The following is a 13151-nucleotide window of genomic DNA, read 5'->3' as shown; positions in this document are numbered from 1 at the left end:
ATTAGGTTTATGGTTGAAACTGAAGATCTTAAAGGTCTTTTCCAATTTAAAAAATTCTATGATTCTGTGATTCTATGTATTGCAATATTATTCAGAACTAAGTAATACCAGGAAATAATTGGCAGCATCCTATTTTTTTTTCAATGATATCCAGTGCTCCTTGAAATCTGAAGCAGAATATCTGTATTATTTCCGTAGGAACTAAGATAAATAACCTTTCAAGAGCATTTCAAAAGGCATTTCAGAAGAAAGGATTTAATTACTCCTTTTTGATCTAAAACCAGAAAATAATTTGTCTAAAACTGAGTCACTGAGGAGTACACATATGAAACCCTCACAGATCATCTTCTGTGTAGTGCATGTACAAAAACTGCTTCTACATTATTACAACCTTTAATTACTGTGGTTGTGTTTTTTGTTTTGATTTTTTTTTTCATCAAGGCACTATCTGCAACCTATTGGGCAAACTGTTGTCTACAGCATGTAAAAAATACAAATGGTAAATGTATCAGCTGCACAAATATATGTACTATGAGATGAAAGAAAGTACTCTGAGTGCAGAATTGCTACCACACTCCCCACAGTCTCATTCTCACTTGTTTCTCTGGTATACATGTGTGGTTAGCTGGCAAGTCACTTGATTACAATGTGGGAAGTGTCTGAGTTCAAAGATAGTACTGCATCTCTATTTTCCCTTTGGAGACTTTTTCTTCCTTACTAGTCTTTTTCTTGTTTCTCCTTTTTATTTTTTGAAGTGAAACTTTATAGCTCTTTATTTCAAACAAACTTTTTCATTTCACATTTTGCTCTACATTTTCCCCCCAGAGGATTAGAAGATGGCTGAAATAACTTGAAAATAAAGCCAAATATTGAGCTGAATTTTTGTTGTTGGTTTCTCTACTGAATTAAAAAAAAATCCACAGTTCACACAATTCTACTTGAAAGGCTTTTGTAGTGATTGTAGAGATGCATATGAATAAGCATATAGCACATAATTCATGCAGTAAACATTTAACTTCCCAGATGAAATGCCAATATAATTTGGGTTAATGTAGCTCGTTGTGCTTGTGTGCTGTCAAGGTCTTCTGAGGTCTTGTGTCATGCTTTTCATTTTCTCCACCTGGGCTCATGACTTACTTTCCAGTTATTCTGTCATTTATGTTACTCTTTTTTTTTTCTGCATAGCTGCTAGTAAATGAAACCACTTGTGCCCATGAGGAGGCACATTTATTCTTTTATTGAAATGTGTCCCATTTTATGTTTCAGCACTAAAAATATTACATGGTTTCTGTTTATTTTTATGTAAATGTTTTAGGTGCAAGTGTTTTATTATTTATTTTTTGCCTCTTGGGCTCTCCATGCTAATAGCAAATCAGTTCTTTCACATAGCTTGCTTTTATTCAGATGTTTATTCAGGGTTTCTATTGCAATGGAAGAATTAGAGGATGCTTAATTTTTTTTACACTGTGTAGTTTAAGTACAAATTCTTCAAAGGGAATGTTTCTACTACAGTAGGAAAGCCTGGATTGTGAGATGTGTTTGGAAAAGTAAATCTTGCACCTGCATTTGCTATAGGTAACCCCAGTCTGATATTTCAGCTGAGCTGATGGGGAGCAGGCTGGGGAATGTGAAATAGGCTGAATAAGGTATGGGACAATATAGCTTGGAAAATGCAGTATTTTGTTATTTTGAGTCTCACTGTACTGAGAGCCAAGGAAATGTGTGCTCTGTCCATCTGTAAAGCAAATCAAGTATGATGAAACTGCATTAGTTTTATACAGGAATATTATAATAACAATAGCATCAACAGCAACAGCAACAACAGCAATAATAATGATAATAATAATAATAAAGGATGTAATTAAATTCTTTGCAAAGCCTCTGCTGAGTAAAAAAATAACAGATTCAAACTGACTACATTTATTTATAATATTTTCTTTCACATTCTCCTCTACTTTTCATATCACCAAACATAAATTCTTTTAGTGCTATTTTATTTTGAGCTTTTCAAAGGATTTATTATTGACAATTAATTTTAGATAGGAAATGCAGCTCCTTTCTAGCCATCAAAACTACCCTTATGAAATTAAGCAACAAATAAGAATAAACTTCTGACTAAATATATAAAAAAGAAGTCTGTTCCTCATATATTCACATCTTATATTATTACTTTTAATGTTTTCTGCCTTTATAACTTGGTTTTAATCTGCTTTTCATGGTTGATCTCGGCAACATCACTGTTAGAAATTGTGCAGACAGGTATGACAGAACCCTGATAACTGGTCTCTTTTCACACTTGATGACTGGTACTGAGTCTTGACGCATCTTCTACTAAGACTCTACTAAGTAGAGTCCATTAACTTTAGCTCAGCTTAGTTAGGCTGAGCTGCTAGTGGCCTGTCATATCAGCCACTGATTTATTATTACTCTGTACTTTTTCTTTTCTCAGGCGCAACTTGGGTTGGATCATCCAAATGCATCCTAGACTGGATGTGTTGGCTAATGCCCATTGCAGCACTCACAGAAGCCCCCTAGATGGGAAGGCACTTACAGGTATATCAGGGGGTTGGTGCCTTTGCACTGTGGAAGATTTCAATTTTAATTTGTATAGTTGCTTAGTTGGCTCATAGTGAGTCTGAGAATCCTTAAGTATTTATCCTAACAGCATCTCTGAGAGCTAGGGAATTGCTTTTCTCACTGTTTTACAGCTAGAGAGATGAAATGTGCTGCTAACCAGCTTTCCCAAGGTCACATCAGAAATCTGCAGTGCAGAAGGAAGCTGTCTAGAGCCCTAACCTCTACCAGTGTGATCCTCCCTCCACCAGTGTGATCCTCCCTCTACCAGATACAAAGCAAGAACAAACTGAAACCTAAGCCTCAGAGGGAGTTTTTCAGGCTGCTTTGGCAGCATGTTGTATTTCTAACTATTTCTATTAGTTAAAGTTTTTCCTTTACACTTAACCTAGATGTTCTCTGCTGAAGCATAAGCCCATTAGTTCTGTCCTCATTGACTAAGGAGAATAATTTGTCCCTATCCTCTTTATAGTAACTCAATGTATTTGTAGATATGTCATGCCTCCCTTCAGTATTCTTTTGTTTAGTCTGAACATGCCTAGTTCACTTAACCTTTTCCCATAGATCTTATTTTATCTTTTTTGTTGCTCTCCTCTGAACTCTTTCCAATTTGTCTGCCTTTTTGAAAATGTTGTGCCCAAAACTAAACACAGTAACCCAACAGAGGCTTAATCAGTGTCAAGAAAACTGCAATCCCCAGCAATCCCCAGGAACAATAAATCAGGTAAGGAAGGCAAGAGACTGGCATGCCTGGGTAGGGAGCTGGAGGTCAAACTAAAGGAAAAGAACAAATGCACAGGCAGTGGAAACAAGGACAGGTAACCTGGAAAGAAGGAAGAGTATAGAGATGAAATTTGGTTGGGTAGGAATGGGGTGAGGAAGGTCAAGGTTAAACTGGAACTGAACCCGGCAAGGGAACAAAGAAAAACTAGAAGGGCTTCCAACAGTATGTGACACAGAAAGGGAAGATCAAAAAAGGTGTACTGCCCTTTATAAACAGTGTTTGTCAGTGAACAAGTAATAACATATGAGGAGAAGGCTGAGGAACTCAACTAGGGGAGCACAAGCCCTCCCACTGTAAGTAAAGGTCATGTTGGCCACTTACTTACACCACCCGGTGAAGTAAGAAAATGGCCAACATGGAGAACCTGAATGGCCAGGTTCTCATAAGAAAGGTGCTCCATTCCTCTGATCAACTTGGTGGCCCTCCATTGGACTCACTCCAACAGGTCCATGTCCACCTGGAGAAGCTGAATAAGTTTATGGAACTCAATGAAATGCGTTCCAGAGTTCTGAGGGAATTGGCTGATGTAGCTGCCAACCTGCATCCTGTGATATTTAAAAAATCATAGTAGTCAGGTAAAGTCCCAGGTGACTGGATAAAGGGAAACATTGTATCTATCTTTAAAAGGGATTGAAATGAGGACTCTAGAAACTACTGACCTGTCGGCTTCCCTGCTGTCCCTGGGAAGGGCATGGGACAGATCCTCCTAGAAGCTTTGCTGAGGCACAGGGAGGACAGGGAGGTGATTTAGGACAGCCAGCCAGCAGGTCAAGTCCTCCCTGACCAACTCAGTGACCGTCTGTGATGGGGTCACTGCGTCAGTGGACAAAGGAAGGGCTGCAGATGTCATTTATCTGGTCTTCTGTAAAGCCTGCGACACAGACCCTGAGAATATCCTTCTCTCTAAATTGTAAGAGATTGATTTGATGGGTGGACTGTTAGATGGAAAGTTGTTACCCAGAGTGGTTAACCAGAACAATGTCACCTACTGTGGTAACATCCAGGGGATAGCAGTCAACAACTCAGAGTCCCAATGACATCGGTGATGAGTGGTGTCTCTCAGGGACCAGTGTTATTTAATAACTTCATGAATGACACAGATGAAGGGACCAACTACACCCTCAGCAAATTTGCAGATGACACCAATCTGAGCAGTGAAGTTGACACACCTGAAGGACAGGATGCTATCCAGAGGGACCAGGACAAACTCAAGAACAGGGCCAAAAGGAATCTCATGAAGTTTAACCTCCAGTATCAACACAGGCTGGGGGATGAACAGATGGAGAGCAGCCCTGCTGAGGACTTGGGGGTGCTGCTGGATGAGAGGCTGGACATGACCCAGCCATGTGCACTCACTCAGCACAGAAAGCCAAACATGTTCTGGGCTGCAGCAAAAGCAGCGCGGGCAGCAGGGAGAAGGAGGGGATTCTGCCCCTCTGCTCCTGTCTGGTGAGACCCCACCTGGAACACTGCATCCAGCTCTGGGGTCCCCAGCACAGGAAGGACATGGACCTGTTGGAGTGAGTGCAATGGAGTGCCACCAAGTTGATCAGAGGAATGGAGCACCTTTCTTATGAGGAAAGACTGAGGGAATTGATATTGTCCAACCTGGTGAAGAGAAGGTTTGGGGTGACCTAATTGCAGGCTTCTAGTATCTGAAAGGAGCCTACAAAAAAGATGGAGACTGTTTTACAAGAGCATGTAGTGACAGGGCAATGGGAAATGGCTTAAAACTGTAACAGAGTAGGTTTAGATCAAATATGAGGAAGAAATTCTTTGTTGTGAGGGTGGTAAGGCACAGGAACAGGTTGCCTGGAGATGTTGTGGATGCACCATGCCTGGCAGTGTCCAAGGCCAGGTCGGATGGTGCTATGAGCAACTGGGTCTAGTGGTAAGTGTCCCTGCCCATAGCAGAGGGGATTGGAACTAGATGATCTTTGAGGTTCCTTCCAACCAAAGCCATTCTATGTTTCTATAACTCTATAAAAAGTAATTACCTTGCTTGTTTTACATGTGATATGTCTGTTATCCCAATTCAATATAAAACTTCTCTTTGTTAAAGTGTGCTCTTCTGATTGTATTTAGTCTTTAATTTACAACAAAGCCAATACTTTTCATGTAGCATTATTCTTGCTAACATGCTATTAGTTTTCATACCCATTGACTTGGTAAATATGCTTCACTTATCCTTTTTACTGTTATGGCTTGCTTTCTCTGACTAATCTGAATCAGAGTAAGTCTTGTAAATTAAGGTGGGTAGGGTCCATTCAGATTTGAGTGTACTACAAGGCACCTAAGAGTGAGTGGAAAAGAGATGTTTGGTGGAATTTGTTGAATTACTACAGTTTTACTAGCATATTACTGAGTTGTGGTCTCTGCTTTTAAATTCATTATCATATTCTTCTTTCAAATGTCCCTTCTAAAGAGCTAACAATTCCTTGATTTTTCTTAACAAAACCTATGACTGTAAGAAGCTTTGACAAAAATGTCATTGTCTTTTTCTTTTTTTTTTCTTCTTGACCAGTAGCAGCCTTTCTGCCAAGAAATGTAGGAATAAGAAAGAAACATCAAAATAATGTTGTTTTAGATTGGGGGATTTTGGTAGGAATTTCTTAAGGGTCACTGATACCATCCTACAGTGGACTTGTCTTTATTGAATCACATTTTATTTCTTTTCAACAAAAGTAATCTCTTAAACACATCAGGGTCATATATAGTAAATATGCCATTCAATGCCTGTTTTATAATATCTATAAAATCTTTGCACAATTTTAATTACTATGGCAGCTGAATTTGTGTCATATGCCTGTCTTTAACCTGTGGTTAGTCACTGCACAGCTGCCAGTTCTCTGTCTTCTAAACATTTGTGTATTTCTATGGTGTGCCAGTCCATAATAGTTCAGCCTTGAAAGCTGCTGCATGAATTAATAGTTCCCCCTGGTGACAGCTGGTATACAGTGATTTACATTTGTCAGCATGTAGCCAGATTTTAATTTATTTACTCAAAATATTGAAGATTAATATTTCAGTTATTAACCTAAATATGAAAGGACAGCCTGCACAATACTGGATGTAAATATCTTGAGTCCCATATCAGCTATTATGGAAAAAATCGTAGTTAGATATTAGAAAACTAAGCTCCAAGAGAGCTGCTGAGCCAATGTAAACCAAACATCTTTGAGTGACATATTTGCCTCCATTGTTCACAAAAGGCCACAGCTTCAGCCGGTTTCTAATGACACTGTACTTCAACACAAGGCACTGTAACTCAGAGTAGAGGGAGAAAGCAGTTTGTTAAGAACTATAAATCAAAACACTCTGTATCCCACTACAGTTGATTTAGCATTCTTTTGTTCAAGGCTGCTACCTGACACGCATCTAGCTGGGCACTCATAAAAAGAGAATGTGTAACTGTGTTAATTTTATTCCAGTTATTGCATACTGACCTTTAACATTGTGAGAAAAACAGAGAAGTAATGTTTCCTTTGTCTTCAGTTAAAGTTTGCTTTACCGTCACAATATCTCCAGTAATTACCTTGTGTTTCAGTATTTTGGAAACTGAGCAGACAGTGTGGTGTATTTGTAGAGTTGGATCCAGTCCTAAGGAAGAGCAGCTAGAGCATTTGCAGACATATAGGTGATAGGGACCACACAAGGCTGATTTAGATACCATTTCAAATAATTTATAATGTAAGAAAAGAAGGCCCATAACAGAGGCTTGGGCCCCTTCATTGGCATTGCAGCAGCTTTGCTCCTAGTCCAGTTTATTCCCTTCTGTCTTTATCACTGGATTCAGTAAAAAGCACAGTAACCTTTAGCTGCCTGGACTGACCAAGGCTATGGAAAGTAGTATATCACTGTATATAGTCTAGCCCAACAACAGTGTATAGTGTTGGAGTGTCTCAATGCTGCAACACAGTCCAGAATTTAACAGGAGAAAATTCCATGTGAGACACTGTGTCTGTTTCTTCTGTGCATAATTTACTGGGGAACTTAAACTATAGACCTGTTTAACTGTCCTAACAGCAGAGTTTCTAGGCCAACAGCTAAATCAGCTGCAGTGCTTGCAGTGCTCTGCATTTCCAGGCAGGCCTTATGATTTACAAAATTTAATTTTTTTTTTCAAAGACATAGCTTTTATAACAGTTGCCAAGAAGGTTGTCAAATATACAAATACACCTTGGTATAATGAATTTCCTTTTTTTTTTTGGTCTTTTTTGTGAAAGACAAGGAATCCTTTCCAAGTATTAATTTTCATTAACTGAAAATTCTAGAGATACACTCTGACTGGCCATGGTAATACAATGGTGACTTTTCCAGCACTGCTCTGTGGCAGTGATAGTTCTTGGGTAGCAATGCAGTAAGCTGCTGGCAGCTGGAGAGCAGGAACAGGGAAGGAGGACTTACACTGACTCATTTTTAGCCTACCTTTTTTTAAAATGAGGGTTGCATGAAGCAAAGTTCCCTGTTTCACCCAGATGATAATTTTTAGTGCTAAGTTCCCCTTGCATTTTTAAGCAAATTATGTTTTATCCTAGTATTTGGTTTGTATTCAAAGTATCACAACAAATTCCAAGTTCTTTAATTAAAAAGACAGATATACATCAAACACCCAAGGTAATTTTTAAAGATGACAGATTTTGTTTATGTAGGCTAGTTAATAATTCTAGTCTATTGAATATTGCTGTTAGGAGGAAGGAAAAAAAGTACAAATTTTAATTTCCTACTAAAATTTGGACTTTGAAAAGATAATAAAAGAAAATCTTCATAACTGCAACATTTTATGCCATAAAATTTGAATTAATTAATTAGATATAATGAAACCTGTCATGTTTAAAATCTCAGTGCCCAGCTTCAGAGATCTTTGCTCTCTCATTCCTCCTCCATCGATATTTCTTTCTCTCATTTCTGGCTTAATTTCTAGGACAAGATTTCCCAAAATTTACTAGTCAGTGCTTACATCAGGAGTACATTCCTTGTTAACAGTTAACTTCTAAGTGTAATACTTACTGACCTCCATATCAAATATTTGCTACAAGACAAATGGAGTAAAAACACTTTGATGCAATTATTCTACCCTGTTTAGTTGTAATGCAATTAGATTATTCAAGGATACTTCAGAGGAAATTACTTTCCAGCCTGCTTAAATCCAAAAAGTTATTCCCTCCTAATAAAGGTGTGAATATTGGCAAAATAATGAAGCTATTTTTTCCTTGAAATTTAGATTAAAAAAAACAAGCAAAAAGAAAATATTTTTGGTGGAAATTATCTGTGTTTTAATTTTGAAAAACTCCACAAACCCTGTAGTCCCACTTTTCCTGAGCTCACTACTGGATATTTATGTTTGTGTTACTCAGTGTAGTTGTCATCCAAGCTTGTGTTGCCTGTGTAATATGTATTAGAGAAATGTGAATAAAGGTCAAATCTCTCTGATTTCTCCTAAAATGTAGAAAAGTCCAGTTTTCCACTTGAACTTGACAAACTACAGAAAAATACTGTTTCCTTCTCCAGCAACTCCAAGACATGAAACTCCCCATGGCTGTAACCCAGAGGCACTAGTCTTTCATTGCAGGATGCTACTCTTCCTGTTGAGTTTTTTTTGTCAGTCACTGTTAAAACTTACTCACTCTTCCTCTTTAAGAGTTACCCTAGTACAAAAATAACCAGTCATCCCTAGTCTTTAAAAAAGCAGTTTGTAGCCTGCACTATGTTTGCTGTTTTCCATTGTTCCATCCCTTCTCTTCCCCACACTCACCTCCTCCAGCTTTCCCCATTACATGAATCACTTTCATGTAAATTATCACTACTGTTTGTCACTCAGCCTAACGCTGAGAGAATATTACCCCTATTAAAAATGTATGCATTTTACAGAGCTATTTGGGAAGAATGTGATAAATAAAAGAAAATAGACACATTTTTACCACAACCTGATTGCAGAATTCTCTTTCCATTGCACATGTATGGCAAAACACATTGCAATCAATAGATTTTTTTTCAGTCTAGTTTTTCATTGCAAGTGATAGTTATTATTATTATTATTATTATTTTAATTATTTTTGTTATTGCTATTAATATTATTAGGAAAATCAGTTTTAATATTTTTCTATATAATTTAAGTAACAAAACAAAAGTGTCTTGTTTCTATCACAGAAGAACTCTTTTTGTTGTACTGTTTTACTGTTTTACATTATAAATATAGCATAAACAGCTTTTAAGGTCAAGCAGAAAGGAAGATTTTCTTTTCCAAACATCTGTCAGCAACCACATGGAAGAGAAGACAGTACCAGCATCATTTAGCATGCTTTCACTTGGTGAAAAATGTTCCTTGGACACTGTGTCAGGACACATACTTTAAGTAAAACTTTTTCCAAGTCCTTTATCTTAACACTGTATGGCTTTGCTTCTCTTACACTAATATTTTTCATTTTCCTTATTGTTTGAGGCTACAAATATGTCAGAAGAGGATCATAAATATTATTTATTCTTCTAGCATCCAGGCCTCATTGTAATAAGAGTGAGCAGTTGCTGCTCTGCAGATGGCAAGAAAACTGGTTCCAGGCTTTTGTGTACCTGGATGTCATTGATGGCTGTGCTGGAACACAACAAGTGAGAAAGCATTAGGTTTGGCAGGCAGAGTGTGGTTTGACATGTGTCCTTTTCTGTCAGGGGCTGCCACAGGGCAATAATAACCACACATATCCAAGGGACTGGAAAATTTTTTTTCAATTCTCTCCTCCCATCCCCCCATTTGCATTTAGCGCAAATGTACAATGGAGCTGTTGGTTCTGTTGAGTCAGAAAAAGAAAAATTACTGAAGAATATTAAATTTGAACTGATTCAGTATAAATGCTCTTGGATCTTTCAGTAAAATATGCCTAAGTTGTGCTGGAATTATCTCCTTGGGTAGAAAAGACATGCAAATATAAGATATAAAATCATAAAATCCTATACATTGTAAAACAATTTATCTGAAAGGAAGAAAATTTCTGCAAAGAAAGTAGCCTTTAGACTTAATAGGAAAACTCTGACACACCATAATCTGCATAGGGCAGATTCAATGCCATAACCCTGTCACCTAGCCCATACAATGAGGAACCCAGGAACCCAGTGAAAACTGAAAGCATTCTGAAACTGAAATCCTGTCAGATAACATCAAGTTCTGTACAACATATGTAAAGGGGGATCTCTTCTCAGTCCAGCGGTGAAAAACAACATAGTTAGACTTCGGGACACAGAGTCTACTTACTGGGTTAGATATGCTTTTTCCGACTTCATTGGAAGATATGAGATATATGGCTTCTTCATATCAGCCTTTTTATCTTTCTTTTCTGATAAAGATTTTATGATTAGATTACCATACCTGCATTAGCCTCTTTAATTGCATTTGTAAAAGTAAACAAATCCAGAAGGGAATTTGGAAGACCTTTAGGGTAGGTCAGAGGAGTTACTTCTGGAGGTCTTTTTTACCTTTAACTGGGAACAAACCCGGCTAAAGACTTACATTCTGTATGTTAAAATGTATTAATCCCAACCTTCCTGTCTCTTACATGCTGAAACCATCATAGCTGAAATACTGTTGCTTATAATTTTATTGTAAATAAGGCATATAAAAAGATTTTTTGGGATTTACTGAAGCCACTTCTGCTGTCTGCTTCCACAGCAGGTTACATATATAGCAGTGTGGTTATATTGCCTATGTTTTGCTTATTGAAAAAAAAATTATATGATTATATTGCTTCATATTTCTGCTTGTCCTCTCAAAGAAAATAGTGAACCTTCCACTGATGAAGAAAATTGTGAGATATCACCACCATACAAATAGTAGTACAAGACAAATTCAAATTAATAAATAGAAAATGGCTTGTGAGGTAAAGAAGACTTGTATTTTTCTGTGGAGACATGTTGGTATATTATCTCTCCATAAGAAATTAGACTTTCCTGGAATTGATTACAACAAATACATTTATTCTATAATAAAAAGAAGTGATGAGAAAAATTACATTTTCTGAGCTGAATGAGAGCTCTGTGCAGACAAACTTGCAATAGAAACACACAGTATGCACAGCAATTGATGCACATGGTTCTGATATTTAACTGACTTTACTCCTCCTGTAGAGTGTCAGCTTTATCCCTTTTTTCAGTCATGAGGCTGCTGGCTATAGCTTTATAGCAAGGTCTGATTATCTAGAGTTGCTGCATATCTAATGAATAAAAGAAGTGTCAGGATTTTTTTAACAATGTATCTTCAATTGGAAGTGATTTCAGGATCTTGTTTAGATGCAAATTGTGAAAGTACCTTGTGTGAAAGTAGGTAGTTTTAAATTATTTTACTTTTAAAATTTAGAGGATATGAGGGAAAATTTATGCCATGGGAGAGAATTTCCTGAATGGTCTACAGTTCAGTGCCTGTGGATTTCACTTGAACTATGGAAGAGTCAGCCATAGACTAAGTCTGTTGCCAGACTTGGCTTCTCCTGCAAATATTGTTTGTGTGAGTAAGGAAGTGTTCAGGGAGCCAATCTGGTCCAGATTTCATTTATTCTTGATTTTAAGATTTTAAGTGCTTGACCAAAATGTCTATACCACCAATTTATAATTTAGTGGTTATTTAGTGGTCCTTTATTTTCTTTTTTCTTTTTTTTTTTTTCTTCTTTTTTTTTTTTTTTTTATTTTGATGTAAAGATCCACTACAGATTATTCAGTTCTCTAAAAGTTCAAATTTCTTTCTGGAAATCATCTGCTCATTATTGAGTAGCTAGATAGGTAGGATGGATTTGTGCTTACATAAAAATAAGCTGAATGTATTTATGAATGCACAACCTGGCAGCAGAAGATTTATATTGCAGAATCACAGAATGAATCAGGTTGGAAAAGAACTTCGAGGTCATCAAACCCAACCTATGACCTAATAGCAACTTGTCAACTAGACCATGGCACTAAGTGCCACATCCAGTCTTTCCTTAAACACCTCCAGAAACTGTGACTCTACCATCTCCCCAGGTAGCCCATTCTAATATCTAATCACTCTCTCTGTGGAGAAATTCTTCCTAATGTCCAGCCTCTGCCACCCCTGATGCACCTTGAGGCTATGTCCTCTCCTCCTGTCACTACTTGCCTGGGAGAAGAGACTGACCCAGTCTCCTTTCAGGCAGTTGTAGAGAGAAAGAAATAAGGTCTCCCCTGAGCTTCATTTTCTCCAGGCTAAACAACTCCATCTCCCTCAGCTGTTCATCACAAGACTCACTCTCTAGAGCCTTTACCAGCTTCATGTCCCCTCTCTGGACTTGCTCCAGCACCTCAATGTCCTTCCTGAATTGGGGGTCCAGAACTGAGCACAGGACTTGAGTGGTGGCATCGTCAGTGCCAAGAACAGGGGGACAGTCACTGCCCTGGTCCTGCTGGCCACACTATTGCTGACACAGACCTGGATGCCATTGGCCTTCTTGGCCACCTGGGCATACTGCTGATTCATGTCCAACTGACTGTTGACCAGCACCCCCAAGTCCTTTTTTGCTGGGCAACATTCCAGCCACTTTTCTGTATATTTTGTGACTTTGTTTTTTTTAAAGTTCCAGTTCCTTTCTAAAGCACAGCAAAAAGTAAGTAGTTGAACATCAGCATTTTTCATAAAAACTTATTTTTTAGGCTTGTCAACAGTTTATATTGAGTTCTGTACTGTTATTTAGTTTCCTAGCTTTCTACATAAGATTGAAAGCAATGAAAAGCACAAGTTCTGATACTTTTTTTTAATATGGTATGTAAGAAGTACTTTTTAAAGCAAATTCATCTTTTA

The sequence above is a fragment of the Anomalospiza imberbis genome, chromosome 2, assembly GCF_031753505.1.
Source record: "Anomalospiza imberbis isolate Cuckoo-Finch-1a 21T00152 chromosome 2, ASM3175350v1, whole genome shotgun sequence".
Classification (NCBI taxonomy): domain Eukaryota; kingdom Metazoa; phylum Chordata; class Aves; order Passeriformes; family Viduidae; genus Anomalospiza; species Anomalospiza imberbis.
This window is presented reverse-complemented; position numbering follows the sequence as displayed.